Genomic DNA, 7713 nt, shown 5'->3' on the forward strand with positions numbered 1-7713 from the left:
GTTTGGAGCAGCGGGATCTTATCTTTTCAGCCGGCAGTTTCGAGGTGAGTTATCCTCACTATATCAATAGGGTCTACGGCACCAAGGCCGGCCCTTTATCGGATTGAGATCCGGGTATTTGTTGTTATGTGACTGCTTTGATATGTTTGCATCCTGTTAGTTAGGATGGTATATGTTAGAGACCTGGTTGAGGTCGGTATCCTGTTCTGTAGGGTGTTGCTATGCTAAGTGACCGGTTAGGTCGGTATCCTAGTTAGGGTGATGATATGTTATGTGATCTACTTGATCAGCTTGTTGACTTTTAATTGTTATATGACTGTATGTTTATGTGCACATGGTTGTTTGGACTGGAGTTGGGTTGAGGCGGGTCCTGCTTTGTGCTGTAGGCCAAGATACCCAAGGCGGATCGGTTGTCCTGAAGGCCCAGCATACGGTCCGGATAGGCTGTAGGCCCCAAGAGGGCGGACCAGACGTGCCGATGCTCGGAGAGTGGTCCGGGCCGACTGAAGGCCCGGTGCGGGCGGACAATTCATACTGTAGACTCAAAGAGTGGACCAGGTGAATTGAAGGCCCGGTGCGGGCGGACCAATCACACTGCAGACTCGAGGTATACGGATAGACTTGGAGGGTGGACCAGATGGACTGTTGGCCGGTGCGGCGGACCAGTCACACAGTAGACCCGAGGTGCATGGTTGTTCTGTGATTGGATATGTTATGGCATGATATGCGTGTATGGTATATGTGGTTGGTATTTGGGGGATATCTCACTAAGCTTTCGGGCTTACAGTTGTGGTTTTATGTTTTTCAGGTACTTCAGGAGACCGTGGCAAGGCGAAGGCGTGATCGTACCACTCCTCATGTTTTTGTCGTAATGTGATTTTGGGAATACTCTAAATGATTTGTATAGAAAACCTTTTTATAGTAATTTAATGGAATCGGGTTGTTTTTGAAAAATTTAAATTGGTTGGAATTTTTCGGTCGTTACATCCAAACTCAATGATGACAACTAAACATGCGGGTTGCGCTCGTTGTCGGACTTAACCCAACACCTTACGGCACGAGTTGACGACAGTCATGCACCACTTGTGTCCGCGTTCCCAAAGGCACCCCTCTCTTTCAAGAGGATTCACAACATGTCAAGCCCTGGAAAGGTTCTTCGCTTTGCATCAAATTAAACCACATGCTTCACCGCTTATGCGGGCCCCCATGAATTCCTTTGAGTTTCATTCTTGCAAACGTACTCCATAGGCAGGATACTTAACACGTTAGCTACAACATTGCACGGGTCGATACACACATCGCCTAGTATCCATCGTTTACGGCTAGGACTACTGGGGTATCTAATCCCGTTCGCTCCCCTAGCTTTCGTCTCTCAGTGTCAGTGCCGACCCAGCAGAGTGCTTTTGCCGTTGGTGTTCTTTCCGATGTCTATGCATTACACCGCTCCACCGGAAATTCCCTCTACTCCTACCATACTCCAGCTTGGTAGTTTCCACCGTCTATCCAGAGTTTAGCCTTGCGATTTGACCGCGGACTTAAAAAGCCACCTAAAGATGCTTTACGCCAAAAATTTTGGAATAACGCTTGCATCCTCGGTATTATCGCGGCTGCTGGCAAAGAGTTAGCCGATGCTTATTCCCCAGATACCGTCATTGCTTCTGCTCCGGGAATAGAAGTTCATGACTCGTGAGCCTTCTGCCTCCACGCGACATTGCTCCGTCAGGCTTTCGCCCATTACGTAAAATTCCCCACTGCTGCCTCCCGTAGGAGTCTGGGTCGTGTCTCAGTCCCAATATGGATGATCATCCTCTCGGACCAGTTACTGATCATCGCCTTGGTAAGCTATTACCACACCAACTAGTTAATCAGACGCAAGCCCCTCCTCAGGCGGATTCCTCCTTTTGCTCTTCATCCTACAAGGTACTAGCAGCCATTTCCAGCTGTTGTTCCCCTCCCAAGGGCAGGTTCTTATGCATTACTCACCCGTTCGCCACTGGAAACACCACTTCCCGTCCGAGTTGCATGTGTTAAGCATGTCGCTAGTGTTCATCCTGAGATAGGATCGAACTCTCTATGAGATTTATAGTTGCATTTCTTATAGCTTCCTTGTTCATAGACAAAGCAGATTCGGAATTGTCTTTCATTCCAAGGCCTAACTTGTATCCATGCGCTTCATATTCGCCCGGAGTTCGCTCCCAGAAATATAACCATCCTTGCCCCCTCACGTTAATCCCACGAGCCTCTTATCCATTCTCATTCAATCAGGGCGGGGTAGCAAATCAAAAGATTAAAACTCACATTGGGTTCAGGGATAATCAGGCTCGAATTCATGACTTCCACCACATCAAGGTGACACTCTACCGCTGAGTTATATCCCTTTCCTGCCCCCATCGAGAAATAAAACTGATTAATCCTAAGGCAAAAGGTCGAGAAACTCAACAACACTATTCTTATACAACTTGGGGTCGGGCCTTCTTTTTTTCGCACTATTACGGATAAGAAAATATTGGGAAAATAGGATTTAGTTGTCAACTGTCCCTATCGGAAATAGGATTGACTATGGATTCGAGCCATAACACATGGTTTCATAAAACCACACGATTTTCCCGATCTAAATCAAGCAGGTTTTACATGAAGAAGATTTGGCTCAACGTGTTCTATTTGATATGGGTAGGAGAAGAACCCGACCCGATATTATTAAAAAATAGAGGAAGCAAAACCAATTCAAGATGATACAGATCCACCTCTTTTTTTGCGCCAAAGATCTTGCCATTTTTGAAGGAACTGGAGTTCCATCTCTTTTCCATTTCCATTCAAGAGTTCTTATGTGTTTCCACACTCCTTTGAGATCCCAAAAATGTACAAATTCCTTTTCTTAGGAACACATATTCGTCACTACATAAAGGATAATGGTAACCCCACCATTCACTACTTCATTTATGAAATTTATAGTAATAGAGACTCATATCCTACCGAGACAGGGTTTGTAACTTGCTATCCTCTTACCTAAAAGGCAAAGATTTGCCTCTGTGGAAAGGATGACTCATTCGGATCATGAGAGTCTAACTACATTACATTGACAAAATCCATGTTGTATATTTAAAAGAGGTTGACCTCCTTGCTTCTCTCACGGTACAATCCTCTTCCTGCAGAACCCCATTTCTCCTCTGTCCACAGAGACAAAATGTAGGACTGCCGCCAACAGTTCATCACAGAAGAAAGGACTGGCTAAGCCGGGATCACTAACTAAGACTAATCTAATATGAATTAAATAGAAAATACTAATATGATATATATATATATATATAATAGAAAATAATTGTTTTTTTTGTATACTTTCCCCGGTTACACTACTACCACGGGCTTTACGCAATCGATCGTATTATATAGATATCCCATCAACACAACATAGGTCATCAAAAGGATCTCGGAGACCCACCAAAGCACGAAAGCCAGGGTCTTTCAGAAAATGGATTTCTATTCGAAGAGTGCATAACCGCATGGATAAGCTTACGGTAACCCGTCAATTTAGGATCCAATTCAAGATTTTCCTTGAGAGGTATCAGGAAGGAATTGGAATGGAATAATATCGATTCAGACAGAAGAAAAGGTTCTCGGTTGATTCAAACATTGTACCTATGGGATAGAGGAAGAGGAAAAAACTTAATATTTCACATAGTGCTTTTAATCAATCTGATTTATTTCTTACCCTTCACTCAATGATAAATGAGTCCAATTCTAAAGGATCAAACGTATGGGACTTAAGGAATAATATAAAAAAGAGAGAGAGAGAGAGAGAGAGAGAGAGAGAGAGAGAGAGAGAGGCAAAAATATTGATATTAAATATCAATAAAATAAGTAAATAAAAATGAAAATAAAATAAGTAAATAAAAATGAAGTAGAAGAACTCAGATTCCAAATGAACAAATTCAAACTTGAAAATGATCTTTCTGATTATCGAAAAATGAGGGGCAAGGGGATTGATCGAGAAAGATCTTTTGTTCTTATTATAAGATTGTGATTGGATCCGCATATGTTTGGTAAAAAGAATAATAAAAAACAAAAGGTGTTCAATTTGAACATGAAAATGTGACTAAATTGGTACAAGTTACTCTTCGGGACTGAGTGGAAGAAGGGAGGGGATTCTCGAAAGCGAAAAAGGATCCAATAACTTTGAAAGAATTGAACGAGGAGTCGTATGAGGTGAAAATCTCATGTACGGTTCTGTAGAGTGGCAGTAAGGGTAACTTATCTGTCAACTTTTCCACTATCACCCCAAAAAAACCAAACCTGCCTTACATAAAGTTATCAGAGTACGATTAACCTATGGATTTTAAATCACTGCTTATATACCCGGTATTGGCCATAATTCATAAGAACATTATGCAGTCTTAGTAAGAGGGTGGAGGGTTAAGGATTTACCTGGTGTGAGATATCACATTGTTCGAGGAACCCTAGATGTAATCGGAGTAAAGGATCGTCAACAAGGGCATTCTGGTGCGTTGTAGATTCTTATCCAAGACTTGTATCATTTGATGATGTCATGTGAATCGCTAAAAACACGTGAAGTGTATGGCTAACCCAATAACGGATTTAATTTCAATTAAAATGATGTATGATAGCCCAAAGTTGTAGCTTTTAAACATGTAGGATTAAATAACTAAAAACTTTTAAAAATATAAAATCACATAAAAAAATTCAAAGTTAAAAGCTCTAAGTAACTTTTTGGATAATGTGATAACAAAACCTTTTCTAATTAGATTTTTTTTAAAGATTTCTAAAAACTTTCAAAGATTCAGTCAATAGCATGTTTGGTTGATAAATCATGTTGATAATGATGAATTTGGTCGATATTCATAGGAAATTCCACACCTGGATTTAGAGATAACGAGAAGTAACTAATCATTATATATATATATATATATATATATATATATATATATATATATATAGAGAGAGAGAGAGAGAGAGGTATGTTTAAATGAGAATGTTTGAGAACATTTTTTAATTAGACTAATACAAAAGCCCCCACTCCACTATGACGTCTCTCAGCCTCTTTTGAACTTGCACCACCCACTTAGACCACCGGACCATTACCGGAGTCACCGTCCGTCGTAGGAATCATCGGACTAGTGCCTGAATCAGCCAATCATTTCCTTTCCCTTTTATCCCGATCTAGTTGTTCACCACCTCTCCAGATCTACTAGTTTCCATCTCCCTTTGACTCCCACAGTCGAGAACCGCAATCCCCCTCCGCCTCTCTTTGTTTGAGAGAAGAGTAGAAGCGAACCAGGAAAGGCTCTAGGCTCTGATAAGATCACGGACTCGCCACCAGGTCCGAGTATATGCAATCTTTGAATCCTCGTGGTTGCTCTTCTGATTAAATTTTTCTTAGCGTGGATTATTCATGCATCGATTATAGGTCTGATTGTGAAAACAATTATTTATGTAATCATCATCGACACTATCTCGATCTTTTCCTGGATACTAGTGTGCACAATCTCTTACTTCAATCTTCAATTTCACATACTCTAGTCCTAACTCTAACCTCCGATAGTTTTCCCAAACTATCTCTTATCCTACAAACAACGTTTTGATATGGATTTGCTTGATTCAGATTGTGGTGGCTTCCTTGATTCCTCAATTTGTTCAGAAAAAGTTGTTACATCGTCCTAAAACAAAGGTTGAGCTCACCTTAAATGTTTCCAATAACATCAAAGACTCTTATAAGTGATCAAATGATTCTTACATGCTCCTATTGTGAAGTTATTTGGTCAGTTATGGTACTATAAATATTAGAGGTGGCAATGGGTCGACATGGGTTGGGTTCGGGTTCAACCCATTCATTAATTGGGTTGAAAATTTCAACCCAACCCAACCTGTTTATTTAAATGGGTTGATATTTCCAACCCAATCCAAACTTTCAGATAAATGAGTTGTCACCGGGTTGACCCGTTTTTGTAATTCCCATCCTAAGTTATCAAATAAATTGGTTAACTTTGGGTTGATCCATTTAAAATAAAATTAATTAATTAATTAATTAAATATTACACCACTTAAATTAGTTATAGACTTAAATAAAATTTCAAAGTATGATAAAATCACAATCACAATTCACATATACAAAGAAATTGTTCAAATAACATTAAAGATATGTAATACAAATTGGTTAAATTTGGGTTGACCCATTTAGAGTGGATAGTGTTGTTGGTGCCAATAAAAAAGGTAGGAATTAGGATTTCATTTTTCTTAAACATAAATAATAATACAAACATTGTAAGTTATAAACTAATACTTAGATTAATTGAAACATCCAAAAAATACGGTCCAAAGTTTCGTTTTTAAATCATTATTAAAACCATAAATATCATCACCATATTATAAAATCATAAACCATGTGTCTCAAAATATCATTATATCTATCAACATATCAAATATCAAAGTAAATCTCCCAGGCTAGAAAACTGTGGTGTGTGTCATGCGATCATCTCGAGCCCTTCCCTTTGCTAGATGAAGTACCTGAAACCAAACTGAAAACTGTAAGCACGAAGCTTAGTGAGCTCCCCCAAACTACCACATATATCATATAACAGATAACACAACTATGGGACACCACCCAACTGCATCGGGACGAACCCGACATCAGACTCCTGCCCGATATCAGGCTCACCCCGACATCGGAGCACGTCTGGCATCGGGCTCACCCCGGAACAGACACAACATATCATATATCATAAACACATAACATAAGCATATAACATACATTAGGCTTACCCCAGCATCGGACCGAAGCCAGGAACGCATAACACATATCATATAAACTAACATGCATCGGGCTTGCCTAGCCATGTCGAAAATACTCGATACCCGAATTACCCGTGCTATTTTTTTGGGTATCGGGTAATCGGGTATCAGGTAAATTTTTTCGGGTAATCAGGTAACCCGATTCTTTTTCGGGTCGGGTAAAGGGTACATTTTTTAGGTTTCGGGTATAACCGAATTACCCGAATTATTTTAAAAATTCCTTTTTTTTTTGAAGAGCTTGTGCTATATAGCAGGTATTTGATCACGCTTAAAATAATTATCATTATTGTAAAACATGAATCTATTTATTATGACAATATGACACTAACAATATTAAAAGTAACTGTTTATATATCATCATGTTCTTTAAAACTTAATTGTTTTCTAGATTATAGTTTCTATTGCAACTAACAAACTCATTATCTTGACGAAACTTCATAACATGGAAAAACTTATGGCTACAATTAGCTTAAACATTTTAAACTTTTAAATTAAGATCTTTAAGTGTAGCACCTGGTTCTTGGTATGTAAGATTTATCTAAGTATTTTGTATTATTGGCCTTGGACTTAGCGAGTTGGAGGCCCGACTCGCCGAGTAGAGACGGGACTTGGGACGCGGTTAAGTTGGAGACTCGGCGAGTCCATATTATGGACTCGGCGAGTCCGCGTTGTCTGATGAAACCCTAATTTCCAAGGGTTTGCACCCTATTTAAACCAACCATTTGCGCCCCAACTCCGCCCCCTTCACCCTCAGAAGCTCTCCATACATTCTAGCCCTTGTTCTTGTGAGTTTGAGGCTTTTTAGTGTGTTTTCTTGAAGATTCTGGGAAGGAAGAGGAGTAGATCAAGAGGAAGGGAAGGAATCCAAGCATCTTCGTGTTCTCTCAGTAATTTCTTGGAGGTATAACT

At 39.8% G+C, this 7713-nt stretch overlaps 1 pseudogene; it reads right to left on the bottom strand.

The window, feature by feature from the left end:
- Nucleotides 1-1247: 1247 nt before the first annotated feature.
- Nucleotides 1248-2070, bottom strand: LOC145077362 (18S ribosomal RNA; annotated as a pseudogene).
- Between the last annotated feature and the right edge of the window lie 5643 nt (nucleotides 2071-7713).

The sequence above is a fragment of the Lactuca serriola genome, chromosome 9 (assembly GCF_051521515.1).
Source record: "Lactuca serriola cultivar US96UC23 chromosome 9, Lser_US96UC23_V15, whole genome shotgun sequence".
In the NCBI taxonomy this organism is placed as follows: Eukaryota; Viridiplantae; Streptophyta; class Magnoliopsida; order Asterales; family Asteraceae; genus Lactuca; species Lactuca serriola.